The following is a 25,558-nucleotide window of genomic DNA, read 5'->3' as shown; positions in this document are numbered from 1 at the left end:
GTACTTGAAAATTAAATGAGTCAAACACTTAAAGCGCTTAAAACAGTGTTTCCCATATGGTTCACATTCAGTACATACTCCATTATAGTTAAAATTGTAATTGTCATGACTTTTTTTTTTTTTTTTTAAAGATTTTATTTATTTATTTGTCATAGAGAGAGAAGCGAGAGTAAGCACAGGCAGACAGAGTGGCAGGCAGAGGCAGAGGGAGAAGCAGGCTCCCTGCCAAGCAAGGAGCCCGATGTGGGACTCGATCCCAGGACGCAGGGATCATGACCTGAGCCGAAGGCAGCCGCTTAACCAACTGAGCCACCCAGGCGTCCCTTGTCATGACTTTTTATTGAGATGGTATTCCGTATCTCTGCTAAGAATCATTATCTACATTCTATAGGTAGCTGAACAGGTGCTCAGAAGGGTGTATGAGTTTGCTTTTGGAGAGGGAGTCTGAAATAGAAACAAATATACATTTAAGCCTAGAAAGTTTTAGCCGTAGCTAAGGAAATGAGAATTAAACATACTAAATGGACAGGATCCGTCTAATGCAACATGAGGCCTTGGAATAGAAATTTCCTTGGGTATTGAGAATTATGGAGAGGTTGAATGGGAGCTGAAAAGAAGCTGAGTAGATGAAGGGCAAGGGGGACCATGAAGTTGTGTGTTGAACTTCATGGCTTCTAGCAGCAGTGGGCCATTTCTCCCTGTATTCTCATATACATTCTTGACAAATTTGTCTATCTGTATTTTTTTTTTTCTGGTGGGGGGAGAAAATAATCACTTTGGAAATATTTTTTTGTTCTTTTGAGGGTAGCCAACTGGAACGAGGAATTGTTCCATATGGAGTCTTAGCTCATGGAGAGCCTGAGGACTGGGTGACCATCTCCCGTTTCTGGGCAGGATATCTGCAGCTTAAGCCTTGGCAGTGTGTAGCTGCCTGTGGGGGGAGTATTGGGGAGGGGGAATACATTTGGATGCCCCCCAACCCTAGGTAGGATATGGGGCTAGCACCTGTGCCGACTTGCTGGGCTCGGATGGGTGTGTGCCCTGATTCAACATTTCCCGTCACCGAATCAGGGTCCGTCCCACTGTGTCTTCTTTAAGAAAGTCAGTGTATTTTCCCATCCAGAGTGATTAGTACATCCCGGAGATGCCCTGTGCCTCTGGAACTGCCTGTGTGGGAGGTCGCACTGACCCCTGCCCACGTTCATGCACTCCCCTTATAGGCTGATGGTGGGGTATCAATAGAGAGTGCGATCTACCACAAAAATGAGGCAGTGGGGACAAGTGGGGACAACAAACTGCGGAGCTCAGCACCTCTTCGCTGTGTGACCACTTATCAGTCACTTAACTGTTCGGAGGCTCAGTTTCCCTGGGTGTAAAATGGGACACCTGCTCAGCGAGGCTTTCCCATGGTTGTGGGCTGTCGCTCCCTCTCCTGCTTTTTTTTCTTTCGTAGTTCTTACCACTGCGGGGTGCACCTCGTTACTGTGCTTGTCTTTAACTTTGTCCGTTCAGTCTCCACCCGCGGGATGTGAGCTCCAGATTTTGTCTGTTTTGGTCACTGCTGTAACCTGGGACCTAGACCGGTGCCTGGCACAAAATGTGTGCTCAGAACTTTTGGGGGGAAGAAAAAAAGAGGTGCTGTTGTGTTGTACGCACTCTCCCCCCGGAAGACAGTCTGTGCACGCCGGGCAGGCAGAGTAGTGCCTGGGGCACTGTCCACGTTCAATCAGTATCGGCTAATTATGATTATTATGTCTAATTCACAGGGCTGCTGTGAGGATCAAACAAGATAATGTATGCTAAGGCGTGCTGCGAACACTACGTGCTGGGTGCAGGAGGTACAGCATTAATAATCCTCTGATGCTTGGAGGGAACGCGCACTTCAACTTGATGCTTTTCCCTTCCACGCCACCTGGGAGGGAGGGCAGGCTGGTTGGTTATTGACACCTGAGGCTCAGGGAGGGGAAGGGCCTGGCCCAAGGCCGTGAGGTGGGGTGAAGGCAAAGGCAGGAGCCCAAATTCCCAGCCCGGTGGGAAAGCCCCCACGCGGATACCTTTATGCACAGAGTACATTACACACACACAAATGGGATGGATGTATGTCTTATAATTTAATCTGTTTTTAATGTTTCATGTTTCAAGAGTTGCACCGTGTGAGGGTGCTGGGCACCTACCAGGCCAGTCGGGGAGGGCAGGGGGAAGTTGGCTGTATTGGCAGTAAGGGTCGGAGTAGACACATGTGTAGTTTCTGAGAAACGATTTGATCATCAAGAATCTCCTGGCATCGACTCCCCCGAGGGCAGCCCCATCTCATGAAATGGATTTCAGTTGTCTAAAGCGTATCCCTTAGTTGGATTTCTGTTTTCCAGGGCACTTGTTTAAGCTTTGATGCCGTGTCCAAAAAAGAACAGATCCCAACAATTTCCTGCCCGAGGCCCATCCTTCCCGAAACCCTCGGCTTGGCCTGAGCATCAAGATAATTCGTTTCTCTAATCAGATTGGGGGCTGTTTGGCCAGCGGGGTGGGCGGGTGGGCCGGGGAAGGGGGGAGGGTGTTCCGGGGTGGGGGCCGCTTGAGGAACTGTCGCTAGCTAGCTCACTGCACCCTCACGCTGGACCCACGAGGGTGCTGCTGTCCTCAGTCTACAAATCGCACAAGTCGGGGCACAAGACAGAGAGGCCAGGTCACGTCTCTGCAGTTACACAGCTCGTGAGTGCCTGCTGGGGTGGAACCTGGTCTGTCTGTCTGTCTAGCACCACAGCTCGGGCGCTGCTGCACAGGGAAGAAAGATTTGGGTGAGGGGCTCAGAGACAGGGTGGCGGGTGGGGGAGTCGACCTGGTGGCCTTTGGTGGGGAAGTAATGGCTGATCCTGCTCAGGGACGAGCGCTGGGACTAGCTTCCGGATGAGGAAACGGGCACAGAGAGGTTCGTTCACTTCCCTGATGCCGCCCAGCCTGTCAGGGTTTGAGTCTGGATTTGCAGGCGGCAGTTTGGTGTTGAGCACATGTGTTCTAACTCCTGGGGGCTGTGCCTTACGACTGTGAGCGGGTAGTCACGGCACACGGAGCTCAAGGACCTCGATTTGAGTCCTTTTACTAACCAACCCCTGGCGGGTGTGCTCCTCCGTGCGTCATACGAAGTCATTCTCCCCCCTTGACAGCCCTGCAGAGGCCCCACAAGCCAGTGGCCTGTGGAAGTTATTTGCCAGGAATCCACATAGGTGCTAAAACTTTATACGTTCATAAAAGGGGAAGGGGAGGGTGCTTGGCAGATTCGGGAATGACCATTGAAGGCAGAGGGCAGCAGGGGTCCATGAGCGGGGACGTGGGCATGGGGGTCAGGCATGGTTCTCGCATAGGTTTTAAGAGTCAGTAAACTAACAGAGGGGCAACCCTGGGGGCGTGGCCAGAAGCGACCCTGAACCAAGGTTCATGATTCAGTCTCCACAGCCGAGGGCTATCAAGAGATCGGAGTGGTTTGTGGTTATTAATTTTATTATTAAAAAGAATAAAGATTCAAGAAATAATGTAATAAAGGCCTCAAATACGGCAATTGTGAGAAGGTGTTCTGGACAAAAGAATATGATTAATCCAAGTCTGCTAACCCGATATTAACAAACAAAAAAGGTCTAGGCTATTTTCTTCCTTGTAATGGGGCTTTGTGTTCTGTCGAATGGGCACATGGGGGTTTTTCATGACAGAGGAAAGATCTCTGTGGGGAAGGAAACTGTACATGGGTGTAGGCGGGGCTTAGTGGGTTTTACTGAATAGTTAAAGGTGAATGAATGCATAAGTAAAATTATGGAGGTCTAATGGGGATGTATTTTTAAACGAGGCTTGGGAGTAATCTGTTGTATCCAACTGTAGTTACTACAAAAAAACAGAACAGAACGGAAACAAAGCCCAGGGTGTTGGGATGGTGGGTGGGCAGTCCATCAACAGTTATGTAGAAAGCTCATTGGTCTGGGGGCTGGTTGCGGGCTCTGAGTGGATTTGCTGTCTAGTTAACTGTGAATCAGATGAGTAACAAACAGGGTTGCAGGAGGGTAGGCGGGGGTGTCGGTGGGGGTAGCCGGTAACGGGCATTAAGGAGGGGATGTGATGTGATGATCGCTGGGTGTTAAACTTAACTGATAAGTTAACAGAACGCTACATGTGAAACTAATGAGGTACTATATGTTGTCTAATTGAGTTTAAATGAAAAATAAAAAAATGAAGTAGTTGAATGAATAAATGAAGGAATGAAAGAGAGCTGGTAATAAAGCACCAAAGATCATGTTTCATGTTTCAAGAGTTGCACCGTGTGAGAGTGCTGGGCACCTACCAGGCCAGTTGGGGAGGGCAGGGGGAAGTTGGCTGTATTGGCAGTAAGGGTCGGAGTAGACGCATGTGTAGTTTCTGGGAAACGATTTGATCATTTTATGAGTTCTGGGTTAAGATTAATACACTTGTACAATGATGGACCGTCGTAAACCATAAAACAAAGCAACGCTCTCGACCTTTGTGGGTAAGAAGCATTGGACTAGAAGTGCCAAAATAAGTGCTGATGGACATTTTTGTTCTGCATTAGTGCTGACCTGATGTGTTTATTGTATTGAATGAAAAAATAAGTTAAAACAGTAAAAGGGACATATAGGGAACAATGATGCTATCGTACCTGGAATCAAAGATTGTTACTGCCTCAACTCTGCGTATCTGAGTCCATTAGCAAGAAGACCTGGGCTGGTTCCTTTGTGGGTAAGAAGCATAGAGCAGATGCTGACAGTGGCTGTTCCTCTGGTTTTTGATGAGGTCATGCATGTTTATTATCATGAGATTATTACGTGAAAAAATACGTACAGTGAGACCTATGCTTAGGCCGGTGGTGAGAGTGTGGCGTGAACCAAATCGTGGGTAGTCTTGAGCTGCTCATCCAACAACCATTAGAGAATACCTGGTGGTTTCATCCTTTTTAATCTGGGCCTTGTGTTCCACAGAACGGAGACCCTAGGGTGGGTCTCATGACACTGTGTTGATGAAGACCTTGGCCGTGACCTCTGTGGGAAATGAGCCATGGACCAACCAACGTGAGTGATGGTTAGTCTTACTGTTCTGAGGTTGCGTGGTTAGCTCTGTGTGTGTGTGTGTGTGTGTGTGCGCGTGCGTGCATTACTAAACATGAACAGGCACAAATACAGTCAAAGATGGTCAAGCATAGACCCATGAGGTGACTCTGTCATCAACCAAGATGGTGAACATTTGGCATAATTGTCACCAGGTTAAAAAATAATATAACTAGGTTGCGGTCTGTGTAGAAGTTGAGCAAATAAAAAAAATTATATTCATATATACATACATACATATTTTGATTGTTATGTTAGTCACCATACAATACATCATTCGTGTTTTTTTTCTTTCAAGATTTTATTTATTTATTTGACACAGAGAGATCACAAGTAAGCAGAGAGGCAGGAGTGGGGGGTAGAAAGCAGGCACCCTGCTGAGCAGAGAGCCCGATGCGGGGCTCGATCCCAGGACCCTGAGATCATGACCTGAGCCAAAGGCAGAGGCTTTAACCCACTGAGTCACCCAGGCGCCCCACATCATTAGTTTTTGATGCCGTGTTCCAAGATTCATTGTTTGCGTGTTACACCTAGTGCCCCGTGTAACCCGTGCCCTCCTCAATACACACTTGCACATAGATGTATATAACCTGCATATCTCTTTATATAAATATAATTGTTGCTTTTTCTTATTCTTGGGATGAATGATGAGTTCCTGTTTATTGATTTATTATAAATAAATGAATGTGTGCATAAGATCAGAAAGGATTAAGCATGGACTAGTAAAGACAAGATTTATGATTACATAATCCTGCAAATTTGATGCACATTATTTTATTTGTTTTAATAGCATTTTACTCTTAATTTTTACGCTATGGTTTATGTACCCACTTCTGCATTGATGAACTTGGGTGTTAACTTGGTGAAAGTGATGGTCGGGGAGACATAGATCCTGATAGTTCTCTGTTTGTGGTATTCTTTTATGAGTTTTTGAAAGGAATAGATAAAATTAGAAAGGGCCATGTGAAGACCAGTGAGGATAATGTTCCATGAACTAAGGCTCATTATTTTAATTGCACACAAGTGAAAGCCACTGAAAATGATTCAGGGTGTTCAGTTTTTGAACGGTTTCCTTCTGTTACGCAAACTGGACACACCATGGTTTGTTTAATCATGCAACATTGATGAGGATGTTGAATCTTATTTGGCTGGATAAGGTACGTAAAGACAATGTAAGTAATAGTTGATGTTCTTAAATCTTCAGCTGGGAAGTGGTTCAAGGGTGTTCATGACTAAGGAAATGCACGAGTGCACAAATCAAGGAATAAAGAGATGCAAACAAGGGCCCATGATGAAAATATCTCATCACCCCAGGATTAAGATTATTCTAATTCTGTACATCTAAGGTCCATTAAAAAAAAAAAAAACAAACCTGTGTTGGTTAAGGAGTCGTCAGTACTCTTGTTTTTGCATCACGGTGTGTTGGATGTTGATTTTAGTAAAAAATAAGTAATTACATATTTGCACAAAATACGGGAAAGGCCAAAACATGGATGGGTGATGAGAAGGGCCCGAGGATGACAGTTAATTTAGTTCTGCACTTCTGACATCTATAGAAATAATCTAGTCTGTGTCATGCCTTTTACCAGCTACCTTGTTTCACTGAGTATATAAGCATCGTGTATTTGAACAGTTTTCCTTGAATAGAGATCTAAGATGCTAACTCTGAGTGAGGAGCGCAAAGAGAAATGAAAGATCATGTCCGTTCTCACCTGCAAAAATTGGATTTATGGTTGGTCATTAAAACTTCCTTAGAAATGACCAAATCAAACAAGAGGGAATCAGCAGGGACTCATGATCAAGAACTATGATTAACTCATGTTAGCTTCATTAGAAAAAGTTCTAGACTATTCTGTCAAAGATAAGGAGTATTTATTAGTGTTGCCTAATAGAATTTTCTGCAGTGATGAACGTGTTCTGTATGAGTTGTTCTGTCCAATATGGTAGCCACGAGGTACATGTGACTCCTGAGCACAAGAAATGTAGCCAGTGTATCTGAAGAACTGAATTTTTAATTTTCTTTGATTTTTATTAAATTTTATTACATTTAAATTGTGATTTGTGACTAATGGCTACTCTGTTAGTCAATTGTGTTGGGTAGTTGGGTAGTGGGAGTTTCTGGAATATTAAGTGTGAATAAATATATAAATTAATGATACACAAATTAATAATAGAGGGTTAGTTATGGGCTAGAGATGAGAGTGTCTCATGAAACAAAGATGATAATTTACCCAATTCTGTGCAACTGAGAGTCACAGGCAAAAAACTCTTAGGTTCATGGAAGAAAGACACAGTTTTATTCATTTAGTTTATCAACTATTTATATTACCTTGTGTGTGTTCTGCAGCTTATGTGAATGTTTCTCTAACATTGAAGATCTTTGTATCTTGGTGGGAGAGGTTAAGAACTGTTTTGTCCAAGTCACAGTCGGAGAGCTGAATAGTGCTTTCGTCAGTATTCCTCACATTATAATATTATTTACTTTAAAAAATGAATAACAAAGACCAGTCCATGCATGATACAAGGGTGACAGTGTGGCATGGACTAAAGCCTGTGGTTTGTGTCAGTCACCAGCACCACAAAGCCCATACGACTTTCTCACAATGGATTGGAGGAAGCATTCCTTTCCCTAGGCCCTTTGAAGCAAGGTCGTTTTCAGAAAAAGATGAAAGAGAACTCTCCATTTTACATTTGGTTAATGTTTCATTTTATCTTCCATCACTCTTGATTTATGCATTCCACCCTTGATCACGATTTGGGTGTCTAACATGTTGATAGAGAAACACAAGTCAAGACTGTTGGTGAGTGAATGGATGAATGAACGAATGAACAAATGTATAATTGATTAAGTAAAGAGAGTCCCAAGCCTTGACCGATGATGAGTACCTGGGGTGTCTGAACCAAGGATTTTGATTAAACCCTAAAACTCTGAGGTCCATCGTACAAACAAACCTCTCATCTTGCCTTGGCGGGACACAACCTGGGGCAGAAGTTAGGAGGAATACAGGCATCTTGCTTGGGGCTTCGGTACCTCTTAGGTCTAGGTCCTCTTATTAGTGGATCGGCATGTGAGTACATAAAGAAACATATCCACGAATAAAGACAACGAGGGCTAGGTATTGGCCAATTATGAGAGACTCTAATGAGAAATACATTATTCTTAAAATATTTCTGAGGACCTGCGTTCCAAGAAGTGAAGGGTTCGAGGGTTTTGCCATGTTTTATCGGAAACATGCAGGCGGATGTCCCTCCGCTTCTGGCTGGCTGGTTGTTGACTTTATTAAGAATTTTATTAAGAAAAGGGGAGAAAGAAGGGAAACATAATGAATATTGATTATAGAGTACTTCATTAAAGAATACCAAGCGCGGGCAGCGTTACTGTGTCATGTGAGAGGAGTTAGGGTTAGATTACTTATTCTCCGTCCGTGTCATTTTCGAAAAACACAGGTTTTTCTGTGGGTATTTGAGTAGATGGGAAGATACTAGTATCATTTAGATATGTCTGGATTTGGAGTTTCACAAATATTGATGATGGTATAAGTGACCGAATGAAGAGGTTATTTCAAAGAGGGCAGACATGTACCAGGGAGGACATACGTCATCAGAAGTTTGTTACTAATCTTGCGATGTCCATAGAAGTAAAGGATTTCCATGTGGGGCTCTGCCCACTTTGGGTAAAGGGCATAGAGACAATTACTTATAATAGTATTTTGTATTTTTTTTTAAAGAGAAAATATGAACAAGTCATTCCATGAACAAATAAACCGAAAGCAAACAAATAAAGGAACAGATTCACAGGGTGCGGCCAGGCATGGATCATTGATGAGACTATGTCAGGAAAGGAAGATATAAATTTGCCAGATTCTAATCGAGGAAGATCCACACGAAAGGCAGTCTGCGCTCAGCCTTCTGTGCTTAGAGTTTGATAGACAGGACTTGGAATAGGCCTAGTTCTTAAGTCTTGTACTAGGATGTCGACTGAGCGGTTGTCATCGTATTACATACATAAATAATTAAAGAAGTCAGTAAATAAAAAGATGGCCATTTAGGGGCTAATAATGGGAACGTAATAAAAAGGGATTTATGATCAATCTAGTACAGCAGGACTCAGGTGTCTTTAAAGAAAAACCTAAATCTGTACTGGTTCAGTTTTCCGAAATCTGCTTTTTACTTCGCAGATTCAGTCTGATTTCTTCGTTATCCCCTGAGGAAGACCTTGGCTGTCCCTTCTGTGGGTAAGGAGCAAAGTGACTCATGTAAGTGACAGTTTGTGCTCTTGGTTTGACGTGTGGGTTTTTGGTGGGATTGTCCCGAAGGCAGGGTGGCCACCGCGAACATCAGTGAAATCAGACACACGGGGCCTGGGCCGCAGCGGGGAATGTGTAGTGAACCACGGAGTAAGATTCGTCCATTTTAGTTCGAGATCCATTAGAAACAAAGTTTGAGGGTTTGTTGGGTATTCATTTCCAGACTTCCTTACTGTTCCATTTTATGTCTGCACCACATTCCAAGAACATTCTCTTGTTGATAACCGTCAAGGTTAAGTGTTTGAGGAAGAAGCACCTAGGAAGATAGAAAGTGTTGCCAGCATCCTAGTGATGGAGAGAGTCAACTGGTAGATCCAGTGCACTCTTTTTTAAAATATGAAGAAATTGGGGCGCCTGGGTGGCTCAGTGGGTTAAGCCTCTGCCTTCGGCTCAGGTCATGATCCCAGGGTCCTGAGATCGAGCCTTGTGTCGGGCTCTCTGCTCAGCAGGGAGCCTGCTTCTCTTCCTCTTCCTCTGCCTGCCTCTCTGCCTATTAGTGGTCTCTGACTGTCAAATAAATAAATAAAATCTTTAAAAAATCTGAAGAAATTAAGTGAAAGATGAGCAAACAGAGCAGTGAAAGACACGGGATGGGTAGGAGCAAGTTTATCGATTAATCCATACGTACAGCACTGAGGCCCAATTAAAAGGAGATCTCATTTACCAGCTCTGTGGGAAAAGGCTTGTAAACAGCTCTATGCAGTAGTCAAAGATCTGGTTTCCAGGTTTTCGTAGGAAGTAACTTTTTTTTTACATCAACGAGGCCATGAATGAAGCGATCAATAAATAATGCATAAACAATCAATACACGAGGTACAAACAGATAAACGAAGTAAAAGAATGTTGAGCTTGGATCAATGATGAGTAGTTCTGGGGTATATGAATCAAGCATTTTGATTAAGCGCTAAACTCTGAGGTCTGTGTAATATTGTATGTTAACTGTATAGGAACTGAGATTAAAGTAAACTAGTAAATAAAGAGACCTAGTCATTTTCTCTTAAGAGACTAGAGTTGAAGGCCTTTGGGGATCTGGTTATTCTTCGGGCTTAGCCATTGTCTGCGTACGGATTGTATGGGTGTTAGTGAGTCCAGGAATGTGTGCATATTTGAATATCTGAGTGAAGACAAAGAAGGTCACGTGTGAATCATTCAGGAGAGTGTGTCATGGACACGTGTATTAGGAATACATTTGTTTAATACCAAGTTTCAACATAACACATGGGTTAAAGCTGTTGCCCCCTTCAGAGCACACAGGAAGCCCAGACACGTGGGAGCACACGGGGACGTGTCTGTGGACGCATGTCTGCAGTCTGGAGCGGTGGGAATTTGCTGGTTGTTGGTTTTCTTAAGAAGAAGGAAAAAATGTTTACATAAAGCAATGATGACGTAACTCTCTCCCTGAAAAGAAGCAAGAACGGGCCAGGGTTGAGGATACGCTGGGTGACACCCGTCATACTTCATTTAATTGCGTTCATTGGATTTTATTTAAAAGCCCAAAATGAACAAGGGGACGGGGTTATTTCTATGGACAATGAGTGTGTGGCTATGGGCAGTTGTTACTGTGTTTAGGTGTTCAAGTGTAGGGTCGTAGAATCCCAAAATAATTATATATTGTTGTAAAGTTACTGAGGGAATGGATGTGATCATTTAATTTAATTTTTTTAGAGGGAGAAGGGCAGAGGGAGGGAACCTTCAGCAGGCTGCACACCCAGTGTGGAGCCCTGTGCGGGGTTCAGTCTCACGATCCTGAGATCATGACCGGAGCCGAAATCGAGTCAGACATTTAACTGACTAAGCCGCCCACCCACGCTGCCACAGCATGATCCTTTTCTTTTTTCTTTTTTAAATTTTTCTTCTCCCTCTTTTTTTTAAGATTTTATTTATTTATTTGACAGAGATCACAAGTAGGCAGAGAAGCAGGCAGAGAGAGAGGAGGAAGCAGGCTCCCCGATGAGCAGAGAGCCCGACGTGGGGCTCGATCCCAGGACCCTGGGATCGTGACCTGAGCCGAAGGCAGAGGCTTTAACCCACTGAGCCACCCATGATCATGCCCTAGCACGATCCTTTTCAAATCATTACTTACAGGAGGGCGAACTGGACAGTATGGAGGGTGTGACATGAAGTGAAATTAACGAGCCATCTCTACTCTTCTGATAAAGAAAATGGGATCTCGTTTCTTCCTACTTGGGTTGAGGACATGGAGATAGGTTTATGGAATGATGGTATTTCAGTTCTGGGTTTCAGCTGGAAAGTTTCTATCATAGGGATATGAATAGTAATTTTATATTTTATATTTATGTTTTATGTAATGCATTACATATAATGTTAGGTTTTGAAATGTGTCTTCCTCATTTATTATGACTATTTAAAAAAATAAATAGGGGGTCAGATGATTCCACAGTGATTAGATAGATAAGCAACGAAACTAGGAGTGTTGAGAATGGGCCATGATGCCAGTTTCTAAATCTATACAATGTTGCATGGGTAAAGGTCCTGACAGTAATTATTAGGCTGTTACTTAAGAGTAGGGAGTATAATGGTTACAAGCCTCATTCCCTGTCAAGTCTTAGATCCCATGATGTTTACATTGCCAAAAATTAACCATAAAATGAGCTGACAAATAAGAAGGAGCACAGGTTTTGCACCAGTAATGAGAACGTGATATGACCCAGCTTTCTTATTAATCTGACCGTGTAAGAGACTCAGTAACTCTAGACACATTAGACACATCTAGACAGACTGTCTAGAATTGGCTTTTTCATTTAGAGCATGGACACACCACAGCCAGCTTAATCATCCTCTGACGGTGAAGGTCTCTGTTGTTGCCTCTGTGGGTAAAGAGCACAGAGAACAGGATAAATAACTATCGAAGTCTCTGTTCTCAGGGGAGATTGTTCATGAATTTCCAAGGCAGTATTTTTAAAAACTGGCTTCATGGAGAAAGATAGATATAGGTATAGAGATATTTACATAGATATGAATTCAAAGAATGACAAACATTGACCAAGGATATGAATATGTTATGAACTCAGGTTCACGGATTAGTCCTTTTCGGGGCCACTTAAAAGTATGTCATCTTAGTTTGGCACCAAAGTACGTGTAGAAGAAGATCCCTTCCTTGGTAAAGGTCAAGGTTATTTCCTTGCGAGGGAGGAGAGCCTAGGAGGGTGGGAGAAGACGACAGTTTTCGCGTTGAGAGGGGAGAGGACGTCGTTCGCGTCACCTTCTTTGCCATGTGGACACGTGAAGTAAAGAGAAAAGCAGAAACGTGTTATCGATGTGACATTGACAGGAAGCACAGCGGGACCCCCCAGAGGTGCACTGAGGAAGGACATTGAATGTCCTTCAGCACGTGGGACAGGTACGGATAGACGAGCCTTGGTGAGAATCATTCCTCTCATTCTTGGCATTTGTTATTCGTGGCTATGGACTGTATTATATGCATGTAAAAATGATGCAGAAAGGAAGGTGTGAGTGAGGAAGACAGAAGATGCCAAGTTGAGGGACATCTGGGGGGCTCAGTCAGTTAAGACCTGCCTTCGGCTCAGGTCGTGTTCCCAAGGTCCTGGGATTGGGCCCCTTGTTAGGCTCAGTGGGGAGCCGCTTCGCCCTCTCCCTCTGCCCCTCCTCCCTCTCCCTCTGCCCCTCCTCCCCCTGCCCTTGCTCTCTCTCTCCCTCCCTCATAAATAAATAAAATCTTTAAAAAAAATTGCCAAGTTTGGATCAGTGATGAGTACCCTGGGGTGTCTGAATTAAAGATTTTGATGAAGCTCCGTAGCTCTGAGGTCACTCCGAGAGGTCTGGTTATTCCCTCCGCGGTGAACGTACTTGCGAAGCACGAGAAGAATATTCAGGGGTCCTGCTCTTCGGCTTTGTGCTGTTTGGGTGTGCGAGGTTTTAAATCACAAATGAAGTAACGCCCCATTAAGGAAAGAGATGAAGGGACCGATGGGGACAAGGAAAGGCACACATCATTCAGTTGCGAGAGCATGTTTCGATACCTTTCGGAAGTGGTGAGGTCTGGGAAAATAAGTAGGTCAAGGTTTTACTCTGTTCGGCAGGGGACAAATGGTAAGGTATGCACAAGATTGGATGTTGTGATTATGAATTGATGGTGGGTTTGCTGATGGCTCATTTTATTAAGGAAAGAGAAAGATGTTTGCCTAGGTAAATAAGAAGCCTCGAATTGAAAAATAAGGTTATGGACCAGTAATGAGAATGGGTCCTATAACAAGATGATTTACTGTGAGCAAATGATCACATGTTAAAGTTTTGTCCAGCGAGTTATAATTACGACATATTACATGTTATTGTAAGCGTATGAATAGACTCATATTTTATTTAAAAGGTGAAAATCATACTCTAGTTAGGACCCTTATTATGGAATAAGGATAATGATTATCCTGTTTCACACTACTGTTTGTATATTTAAAAAAAGCTAGGCTTTTCTTGCTTTGTGTAATGAACACAGACAGACACACATAGTAGTTACTGCTTTTCTGAGGGGCTGCCTAGTTTACCATTTTTCTTTTTCTTTCTTTTTTTTTAAATTGAAGTACAGTTAATGCACAATATTGTATTAGTCTCAGGTGTACATCGTAGTGATTTGACAGCTCCGTATGTTAATGCTCGCCATAAGGGAACCTACCATCTTTGGCTTTTCTTTCTTTTTATTTGGAGAAGAAAAAGAGAGGGAATGGGGAGAGGGGAAGAAGGAGGGAGAGAAATCCTTTCTTTCTTTCTTTTTTTTTTTTTTAAGATTTTATTTATTTATTTTCACAGAGAGATCACAAGCAGACAGAGAGGCAGGTGGGGGGTGGGGGGAACCAGGCTCCCCGCTGAGCAGAGAGCCCCATGTGGGTTTCTGCCCCAGGACCCTGAGATCATGACCTGAGCGGAAGGCAGACGCTTAACCCACTGAGCCACCCAGGTGCCCCAGGAGAGAAATCCTAACGCAAATTCTCTGCTGAGTGTGAAGGCTGACATGGGGCTCGATCTCAGAACCCTGAGATCCCAACCTGAGCTGAAATTAAGAGTCAGATGTTTGACCAACTAAAACACCCAGGTACCTCCTGCCTTTAGTTTATATAATGAAGAACAGGTAAAATTGTTCCATGAGTAATTGAATGAATGAATGGATACATTAAGCAGAGTCAACCATGGGCCATTATTAAAAATATGCTATGAAACAAGGATTTAAATTTATCCAGTCAATACAAGAAAGACCCATTGAAAAGGAGAATGTAGATTTTTACTCTGTGTCAAGTACATGGGCGTGTGTGTAATAGTCATGGTTGTTACTTGCGGGTTGAGTGGTCGATGTGATGGTGTTCATTATGTTATTTAAAATTAAAAGTAAATGATGGAGTAAATAAACAGTAGTGATATTCTTGAGCCAATGAAAAGAAGGGCAAGTTTTATGTGTAATCTGGAACTCCATAATTAATATCTTTTAAACATACTTAAATTTATGATGATTCATCTTTATTATTATTTTGCTTTTTTCCGTGATTTTTAAAGCCTGATTTTTATCTCAGAATTAAGGCACTATAGTTGATTAAATCATATCTAATGATGACGATGCTGGCTCTGGGGTTAAGGAGCAGAAATACCGAGGTGAGTAATGGTCAAAATTTATGTCCTCAGGGGAACTTACTCAAGGGGGTTCACTGAAGTATTCCAAGGAATAAAGAGCCACATAGAAGTGTAACGCTGAAGAGTGCTGCGTATCACCTACGACAGGAATAGATTAAGAACCCTAGATCACGATGATTCACGATTGATGACTCCTTAAGAAAAGATGGGAGGTGTTTCATACATGTTCATACATGATACTTACATGGCCGTGGATTTTAACGTTCATCCCTTCAGATGATTCAGGGAGCACACGTGTGCTGCTCTGAAGGCCACTGCAAAGGAGATCTGATGTATTAGCTTTATGAGAAACTGATAGATCTTTGTCATATGCAAGACACTCTTTTTGAGCTTTTCTGATTTGTGTGTATTGACTCCGTTGTCACTGAAACAGTCAAGAAAAGGATAAAAGACTGAAAGAAAAAGAATGCAGAGCTGGGGACAGGGATGGATCCTGGAGCAGGGGTTGAGTCTGAATCTAAAATTGTATCGGATGTGGGGAAAGGGGACTCTCTTGCACAGTTGGTGGGAGAGGGAGCCGGCGGAGGCACTCTGGAGAACAGGATGGAGGCGCCTCAGAAATTAAAAACTAGAACTGAGCTGCAGTCTAGCAATTGCACTACCAGATATTATACAAAATATCTAATTTATACATATACAAAAATACTAATTTAAAGGGACACAGGTGCTCTTACGTTTCTGGCAGCATTAGGTACAGTAGCCAAGATCCGGACGCAGCCCAAGAGGCCGCGGATGGATGAAGGCACAAAGGTGAGGTGATGATGTGTAGCTGGGTACCGTGGAAGGTCACTCAGCCGTCCAAAAGAATGAAATCTTGCCATTGGCAGTGTTGTGGTTGAAGCCAGAGAGTATTATGCTAAGTGAAATATGTCAGTTGAAGAAAGAAATGCCTTATGATTTCACCCCTGTTTGGAATTTAAGAAACAAAAGGAGCATAAGGACAAAAGAGAGGCAAACTGAGAAATAGACTCTTAACTACAGAGGACAAACCGATGGTCACCAAGGGGGTGTGGGGGCGGGGTGGGGGACCAGGTGATGGGGATGGAGGAGGGCACTTGCCATGAGCTCCCGGTGTTGAGTCACTGTATTGTACACCGGAAATTGGTAGCACACTATAGGTTAATTATACTGGAATTTAAATAAAAACTGAAAAAGATAAAAATAAAAAAATAAACATGGAACAAACAAACAAAATTGTATTAATCCTTGTCCGGAAATCGGCGGACTACTGTGAAAAAGAAAAGGTAGAGTCTGGAAATGTATAAATGAACAGAGATAAGGAGGGCCACACATGGACCAACTGTGAAGTTGTGTAATAAAACAAAGATTGTGTTTAGTGTATATTTAAAGCACTGGGTTCCACAGATAAATCAAAACTCTGAACTCTTGCATAAGGACAGGTATGGACAGATAGATGGGAGAGTTCATGTTGCTGCTTTGATTCTTTGTTTGGTGGTTTTAGTTAAGAGGGACAAAAAAAAAAGGGCTTACATAAATAATCGGTTGTTTTAATATTGTTTTATTGAGAGAGGGCCAAGCATGAATCCATACGGAGGATGTGTCATATGACCAGAGTTACAGTCAATAGAACCGTATTCAGTAGTTTAATTTTTTTTAAATCAAAAGAAGATTTAATTATCAGTTATGTCTCTGAGCCATGAGCATGTAGACTGGATATTTAATATTCCCGTTCCGTGCCTTGGTTTTCATTGATACTGACATACTGTCATAGGGGAATGAACGAGTGCATTTCTATACGGGTTAATTATTCAAAAGAAGGCTGAGCGAAGGCCAGTGAGGAATATGTGTCATGAACCAAAGATAATGATTGCTCCTTCTATACCCAAATGTTGTCCAGATAAAAAAAACAGAACTTGCAGCTCCTTTCACTTTGGCTAAAGTACACATAGAAATTTCTTCTTTCAGTTTTAAATTATTTTCTGATTGGTTAACGTATAGTGTGTTATTACTAGGTTCAGGTGTACATGGAAATTTGCATGGGGAAAGTCTTTAGAAAAATGGGTACATAATTGATTTATTTTATGCCTAATTATATACATGAATAAATAAATGAATCAGTAGACATCAATCAGAAAAATTTGTGCTTCATTGGTGGGAATATGCAATAAAATAAAGATTTACATTTACCCAGTTTTGTACAACTGAGGTCCATTAAAAGCAACCACTGAGTTGTTAAACTTATGGATCGGGAGTATGGAGATGGATATTTATGGTAGATAATGGTTCATATTCTCATGCTGGTGTTAATTGTGTTGTTGAAAGAGAAAAATTAAGTCAATAAATAAGAGTGATTCACGGACAATGATAATATTCTAAAATGACCCACATTCATGATTGACCTGATATTGCAACACTGATCTTTGCTTAAAACAACAACAAAAAATCTAACTGTCGGCTTTTTCTCTTTTTGGGAGCCTGCATTTTCACCGAATGAACACACCACAGATGATTTAATCATTCTTGAATGCTAAAGATCTTGGCTTTCACAAACCGTGTGGGTAAGGAAAGAAGAAATTGATGTAAGTAGCAGAGTGTTACATTCTTGGGTTGGGAGGTTGGTTTATAGGTGTTGTTTGGATTTTCCAAAGTAATGAATGGGTAGATTAATAAATAAAGCCAAGTAACACCAGCACAGACCCAAATTGGGATTTATGATTAATCGGATTCAGTACTACTGAAATTCAGTAGCAAAGAAACAGGGTGTTTCCTTTGTTTCCAGGGTTGATCCCCATTGTGTTTCATTTTTGCATTGCAGTACATTTAAGTACTTCTCCATTGATAAAGATGAACGCTGTGAATTTCTTGAGGAAGGAACACAAAAGATGGATAAAATGGTTGGTGTGCCAGTTGGGGAGAAAGAGTGAAGGTCCTATGGTTATTTCTTGAAGCATCTTCAAATGTAAAAGGGCCAGGCATGAACCCATGAAATTGATAGGAAGCAAGGATGTTAGCTAATTCAAATTTGCAGAGAGCATCCACATACATTGCAAAACAAGTCCTTGTCTATTAGCACTGCGGGAGTTGGGCATAGAGCTTAGTTCTTAGTGATATTCAAGGATGTCGTTCTTGGGCTCTTTGCGTTCATGAGAACGGATTATACCGTTATTAGTGAATCAGTGGATAATGAAATAAGCAATTCATAAATAAAGGAAGAAATCTACTAATGATGAGTATTTGGAGATGTATGAATCCAAGATTTTAATTAAACTCTAATTTTGAGGTCCATTAGGAAAAAAAAAATCTAGTTATTTCTTCTGTGAGAGACGGACTTAAACACAAAAGTTAGGAGGAGTCGGTGGTCTGGCCCTGAGCTCTAGTCCTTAATGTCTGTGATTGGTCTCCTGAGTACAGTGAGGCAGGAGGAAGGATGAGTGAGTGAATCATGGCCGGTAATGGGAGTTTGCAGTGGTAACAGGAATTATTGCATTATTCCCCCAAACTCTGAGTTCCAGCATCTGAATCGATCAGGGCTTTTTCCATAAGGAATGTGGATCCCCTTCTGTGAGAATCCATGTTGTTTCTGATTTCGGGTAGGTAGCTGGTGGTTGGTTCTGTTTAGAAAAGGAACAAATCAAATCTTTCACACTCCAGACAATTGCTTAGGTAAGTGCCTCATGGAAAGAAAGCCCAGCATGGACTGCTACTGAGACTAGGATCGTAACTGTGACCAAACGAATGCTGTTCGCTATTATTTGAGAAAACGAACAAGAGTCTAACAGGTTGTAACTGGGGACAGCGAACATACGGAGAGACGCTAGTATTCGTCAATGTTGTCCTGTGCTCAGTTTGCCTTCACTTTATACTGTTAGAAGTTATTGAATAATGAGTTCTTATATTGGTTAGTTATTTAAAAGAAGGCAGAGGAGGGGCGCCTGGGTGGTTCAGTGGGTTGAGCCTCTGCCTTCTGCTCTGGTCGTGGTCTCAGGTCCTGGGATCGAGCCCCACATCCGGCTGCTCAGTGGGGAACCTGCCCACCCCACCCCCCCGCCCCCAGCCTGCTGCTCTGCCTACTTGTGAGCTCTCTCTGTCAAATAAATACATAAAATCTTAAAAAAAAAAAGCAAAAAGGCAGAGGAGCCTATGTCTTGAAACAAATATAATGATTAAACCATTTTAGAAGAAGAGGAAGAAATCTAGACTTAATCCCACTTTGGACAGAGTGGCTCTCCGCCATTGCAGGAACTGGGATTTCGGTTTTGGAGTACTGGCGGGTTGAATAAATAATCAAATTATTCTTCAACTAATTAAATAAGAGAGAAACATGAGTGGATCAATAGATAGGGTATACATTAGAGTGAACTTGAGACCCGTGCTTCATGGTGCGCTCGGAGCGAAGCACGGGTATGGCCCCTTGAAAAAGATGAATGAGGCCGGGAACCGCGTAGTTAGGGAGTATCCGGATGGATAGAAGGACTAGTTACGTTTAGTTATTTCGCGACTCGTGGGTGGTAGATTTCACACTGTTCTCTGCATAAGTGAAAAAGTAAATGGTAAATAAGTCAATAAAAAATGGAGTCGTCCTTGAGTCCGTAATGAGAATATGGTAGCAACTAAGGTTTATTCATCTCGAACCTCTTAACTCGAGTCCATTAAAAGACTTCAGTCTCTGCTGTTCTGTTCTTTATAAAAAGTGTCCTTTAATTCATGCAACAAAACCACGAGAACTGATTTAATTATTCAGTGGTGCTAAAGATTTTAGTTTTTACCTTTGTGGGTAGGGAGCCTAGAGACTGTAGTAGATTATAGTCAGAATTCATGTCCTCGGTTTGGGTGGTTCGGTATGGCAGTATGTCAAAGGAATAAATGCTTAACACCTAAGTAAAATGAAAAGGTGCCACAGAGGGACCAATAATGGAAACTAAACAATGTGTACAGTTAATCCAACTCAGAACAATTAGCGTTTATTAAAAATCATGGAGGATTTTTATTCATTTTTAGGGCTTTTAATGTTATAGTTTGTATCATGGTTAATTTAAACATTCGTTCAGTGATAAAGATCTAGGCCATTTATCCTTCAACTGTCAGGGAGCAAGTTTGGACCAATGATGAGTATCCTGGGGTGTCTGAATCAATGATTTTGATTAAACCCTATAACTCTGAGGTCAGAAACCTAGTTAATGCCTATATGGTTAATCAGCTTACAGCAGAGGTTAGTAATATTCAGACTTTTGTTCTTAAGTTGTGAAGGTTCATGGGTCTGGGTTGTTGCACTCTAAGTGAATTAATAAATGAATAAATAAACACAGAAATTAAGCAGAGAGCCATATGTCCCCCAATTACGAGAATGTGTGATGTGGTTTTTTAAATTAATATTTTCTGAAGTATCCAGAATATATCCATAATATCCATAATATATTGATTAAATCTGATCCCTGTTTGGGACAGGAACATACGCAGATGAGTACCGGGAAATCCGCATGCGTTGTTCTGTGTGGTCTTCAAGGTGCTGGTTGCTTGTTGAAAACAAGAAAACATGCGCTGGTTGGTTATAGCTGTGGGGTAATGAGTATATGAACAGCTGTTAATTCTATTTCAATTTGTAATCCACTTTGTGTGTTTATAGATATTGATGATACTGTGAGTGAATGTATAAATACATTTATGCCTCAACCAATTATTTTGAAGAGGGTACAGCAGGATTTTCTCAACCCCTCATTACTGACGTCTTGGGCTGGGTAATTCATTGCCGGGAAAGCCGTCTGTACATTGTAGAATGTTTAGTAACTTCCCGGCCTCTACTCGATGCCAGTATGGATAGCCCATTTCCTGCCTTCGCCAGCTGTGACAGTCAGAAATATCTCCAGACTTCAGTAAATGTCCTCTGGTAGCAGATTTTTTTGTCTTAGTTTTAGTCTTTTAAAAAAAATTCTTCGTTTAAATGCAGATTAGTTAACATGTATTACTCATATCAGAGGTAGAAGTCAGTGATTCATCAGTCAGCTCTGACGCCCAGGGCTCACTCCACCACGTGCCCTCCTTAATGCCCGTCACCCAGTTACCCCGTCCCCCCACCCACCTCCCCTCCAGCAGCCCTCACTTTGCTTTCTAGAGTTAAGAGTCTGTTACGGTGTGTCTCCCTCTCTGTTTTCATCTTACTTTAGTTTTCCTTCCCTCCCCCTATGTTCATCTGTTTTGTTTCTTAAATTCCACATACGAGTGAAATCATGTGGTGTTTGTCTTTCTCTGACTGACTTGTTTTGCTTAGCATAATACCCTCTAGTTCAGCCCACGTTGCAAATGGCAAGATTTCGTTCTTTTTGATGGCTGCATAGTATTCCATTTTATATCTATACCACCTCTTCTTTATCCATTCATCTGTGGATGGACATTTGGGTTCTTTCCATAGTTTGGCTATTGTGAACATTGCTGCTGTAAACATTGATTAAATCTGATCCCTGCCCTTCTCTCAGCTCTTTGTTCAGGGAGGGTACAGGTGCCCTTTGAATCATTTTATTTGTATCCTTTGGGCAAACACCTAGTACAATTGCTGGGTCGTAGGGTAGCTCTGTTTTCAACTTTCTGAGGAGCCTCCATGCTATTTTCCAGAGTGGTTGCACCAGCTTGCGTTCCCACCAGCAGCGTAGGAGGGTTCCCCTTTCTCGGCATCCTCGCCAGCATCTGTCGTTTCCTGACTTGTTAATTTTAGCCATTCTGACTGGTGTGAGGTGGCATCTCACTGTGATTTCTGATTTGTCGTGGCATGAGTTATCACAGAGACTGTAAAATAAGGATTTATTTTATTTTATTTATTTATTTTTGGAAGATTTTATTGATTTATTTGACAGAGATAGCGAGAGCAGGAACACAAGCAGACGGAGTGGGCTGTGAGAGCGAGAAGCAGGTTTCGCACAAAGCGGGGAGCCCGATGTGGGTTTCGATCCCAGGACCCTGAGATCATGACCTGAGCCGAAGGCAGAGGCTTAATGACTGAGCCATCCAGGTGCCCCATAAAATAAGGATTTAAATGTACCCAATTCTGCAAAAGAAACATCTGTTAAAATTATGTTTTGTTTAAACTATTCATATGTAAGGATATTTTTGATAGGTACTGTTTGTATCCTTGTGTGGTGGATTCGGCAGTGGCTAGTACATTATTTAAATGTGAAAGTAGTATACTAGAGTAGTTAGAGAAGTAGCAAAATTTATTACTACCTAATTCCACATACTTACCGTACATTAAGAACGTAGGTTAATTCTACTTTTTCCTCCACAGAATAACCGTAAGACTTACTCATTTTCTAAGAAACAACATCTTGGCAGTTAGCTCTGTGTGTAAAGACCGTAGACAGAAATGTAAGTAAGACTCAGAATTCCCGTCCCCGCTTGGGAGGCTTTGTTCGTGAGTGTATGTTTGAAGAATCAGTGTCCATAAAAGAAATAAAAATCTCCAAATATGGACCAGTGATGGGACTATGTCATCAATATTACTTTTAATCTAAGTTGGCACACTCAAGGTGTTTAAAGTTGGCAAACTCGAGATAGTCGTTTCATTCATTTTCAGAACTACTTGATATTTCATTTTATCGACCTCCACAGAGGACTCGAACATTTCCATATGTGGCAGCCTATAAGCCAATGGAAGACTTTGTTTTGAGATGGGTTAGAGGTGGTGGTCTCATCACTTTTCATTGAAACATCTTTAAAACATGGGCAAATGAAATAAAACCACAGAAGGACCAATGGTGAATGTGGATTTGCTACGAGGCATGGATAATAATTGATCACATGTGTTCTCTGAGGTCCATTGTCAAAGGAGATTGAGTCGCCTTCCTTTGTGGGAAAGGGTCACTGGTGGGAAGATCTTGTCCTGGAAATTTATGATTGTGTGGTTCAATTCCTGGATAAATAAAGAGATAAAGGAAGAAAAACGTGCCTGGACCAATGATGAGTACCATGGGGTATCTGAAACAGGAGTTTTGATTAAACCCATATGCAACTCTGAGGTCCGTTACGAAGAGACACGTAGTTATTTCCTCTGTGGGAAAGGAGCACATGGTACCTTGTGCTTGGGCTGTCTGGTTCTTAGTGATGCACCGTATTTTATTATAAAATTAACTCACAAATTAAAAAAAAGTGTGTCGATGAAAAAAAAGAGGACAAGTTTTACACGCGTTATTAAGGAATGTAATGTAACATGGAGTAGTAGTATTAAAATTTGGCTGAAACTCTGGTTTCTTACAAATTAATAGTAAGTGAAAGGGTTATATGGTTATTTGTACATAATACTCAGGAGTGTTTGTTGGTGCTGGGTTGCTGACTGATTCTTTTATTAAGGAAATGGCAGCACATTTACTCTATACTAGTTGGTTAAATGACCACATAGCTGAGACCAAGCAGAGACCAATGATTAGAATGATTTATATGAGAACCCTCATCGTTAATCCAGTCATTTTAAAACTTGCTTTTATTAAAACTATAAAAAAGAAGCAAGTCTGTTATTGACGGTGAGGACTATGGCCAGACGTAAATTTTGTACAGTGTTTTTGCCCAGTAGATAAGATGACAGATATTAGTGTCTTTCTGTAAGGGAAAGAAAGTATAATTTAATATATCAATCTATTTTTAAAAAGTCAGCAAACCATGGACCAATTAGCACCACATGTTTAAGTATGAGGATTTTGATTTCTCTTACTTTTCCAATGACAGATAGTCTAGGAAAAACTTGAGACTTTTCTGTTTTTTGAAAGGTATATTGAGTCCTTTCCAAATTGTTGTAATTTGGTTCTGGGTTGTTTAACCATTCCGAGTCTTCTTTAGAAAGCTGGTATTATGATTCACCGAATAGTAAAATCAGCCAGTAAATGAGTGAATCCATAAATCCATAAATACATGCAGCGAAGGATAGAACCAAGAAACAAATTAAATATGTTAAAGTCTACACAGGTGATTGTGCTCCCCCTTCGTAGGTAGCAATTAAAGTCAGATGTCTCTAATTGGTAATTTTTATTTTAGTTTGTGTTGAGCAAGGAATTCAATAGTATTCCTGTTATTCAGTAGAAATTTAAGTGAGAGAGTACCATCTTTGGGAAGACGATGAGAATGTGGTAGGAAATAGAGCTGGTGGTTCACTGTTCCCCTTCACAAATTTCAGTTTAAAAAAGAGACCTCTGTTTTCATTGTGGTTACAAGTTGGCTTTCCTTCCCCGCTTCTTCCTTTGTTTGTAGAATGAACACAAAGCCGATTTTATCATTCTCTAATCCGGAAGACCTGGCTGATAATTCTGGGACTAAGAAGCGTAAAAACTTATACATGTAAATCTCAGTGCTCGTGTTCAAGGCTTAGGTAGGGTTATTTATGGGAGCCCATGGAATTAGTTCAATAGAATAACTAGTTAAATGCCATATGAAATTAAGGAATGCCAGTCCCAACCCTGGGACTGGAAAGTGTCACGAGTTAAAATTTATATTTACTTTGACTCATCTGAACTGTGGACCATTAGTAAAGTGATGGAGGGCTTTTCACATATTCTCAAAGCACTGTATCTTCTCATTTAATATTCTTGCCCCATTTGCTTACTACATTCCTTCACGGGTAAAGATCTCAATTATTAACCCTTGCAGCTAGAATGCCTCCGAAGATGGCAGATGTCACTTTTGTCCCTTGTGGGTTGAGGTGATAGGTCTCTGGTTGTTGATGACACTAGCTTTCATGTGTGGGCAAGTCAGGTGACAAGGAGCAGGAGGACACTGGTCCTAAGTTAGGGCCCGATACGGAAGGCAGTGTGCTGATCAGTCCCTCTGTGTAAACCAGAGGTTCCCTGTGAAAAGTGAGGGACTGTTTGCTCTCCATGAACGGGGGCAATGAAGAGATCTTGGTTGTCTTTCAGGCTTTTGTTCTCAGTTTTGTGTCATTAAAGCTTATTGATTGTTTAACTGTTGTCCATGAATCTGTGAATGAATGAGCCCATTCAAGAAAGCATAAGTGACTGAAGAGGGAACGCCCTGGGCCCCCTCAGTGATGAGTACTGGTGGAGGTTTTCCAACCCACACCTTTGAAGAAGCCTTCCGGAGCTCTGAGGTCCCTTCCGGAGAGCGAACCCGTCAATATTCTCTGTAGAAATCAGCTCATAGGAGAAGTTAGGAAAATTCAATAAACTTGCCCCAGGCTTTTGTGGTTCATGGATATGGATTGTATTATTTCAAGTGAATCAATGCATGAATGAATAAAGGAATGAGTGCATGAAACACTGAAAGCCTCCTCATGGGACAATTAGCAGAGTGCAGTGAACACTATTAATATCAATACAGTCTTGAAGGAAAATGGAAAGGCTTACTCTGTAATCCCCTTTCAGATGGAAACATATTAGTGTCTGTAGCTCAGGGCCAGGGTTTGGCACTTCAGCTTGTGGTGGGGGCGGGGGGTGGGGGCGCGGTTAAACCAAGAGAAAGGAAGGTGTTTGCATCATTCAATAATCTGTTAGATAACCATCTTTTTTTTTTCTTAAGATTTTATTTATGTATTTAACAGAGAGA

At 41.8% G+C, this 25,558-nt stretch overlaps 1 long non-coding RNA gene, 1 other non-coding gene and 4 pseudogenes across 18 annotated transcripts in view; all 6 read left to right on the top strand.

Moving 5' to 3' along the window:
* Positions 1–25,558, top strand: part of LOC122893017 — a 78,226-nt gene that overhangs the window by 1,533 nt on the left and 51,135 nt on the right. For 12 of the 17 annotated variants that reach the window (XR_006381567.1, XR_006381569.1, XR_006381564.1 and 9 more), the window contains exons 1-2: positions 19,465–20,234; positions 22,299–22,378. This is a non-coding gene — a long non-coding RNA (uncharacterized LOC122893017). The other 5 variants (XR_006381558.1, XR_006381557.1, XR_006381559.1 and 2 more) reach the window with 5 other exon arrangements.
* Positions 7,971–8,041, top strand: LOC122895207 (annotated as a pseudogene).
* LOC122895213 lies at positions 10,260–10,331 on the top strand (annotated as a pseudogene).
* Positions 13,129–13,200, top strand: LOC122895219 (annotated as a pseudogene).
* On the top strand, positions 20,121–20,192 carry LOC122895209 (annotated as a pseudogene).
* Positions 22,960–23,034, top strand: LOC122895210. The gene has a single exon (XR_006382172.1). It is a non-coding gene; the product is annotated as a small nucleolar RNA SNORD113/SNORD114 family (small nucleolar RNA).

This window comes from Neovison vison, chromosome 13 (assembly GCF_020171115.1).
Source record: "Neovison vison isolate M4711 chromosome 13, ASM_NN_V1, whole genome shotgun sequence".
Lineage (NCBI taxonomy): Eukaryota > Metazoa > Chordata > Mammalia > Carnivora > Mustelidae > Neogale > Neogale vison.
Note: the sequence above shows the minus strand (reverse complement) of the source record. Positions and strands in the feature narration are given on the sequence as shown.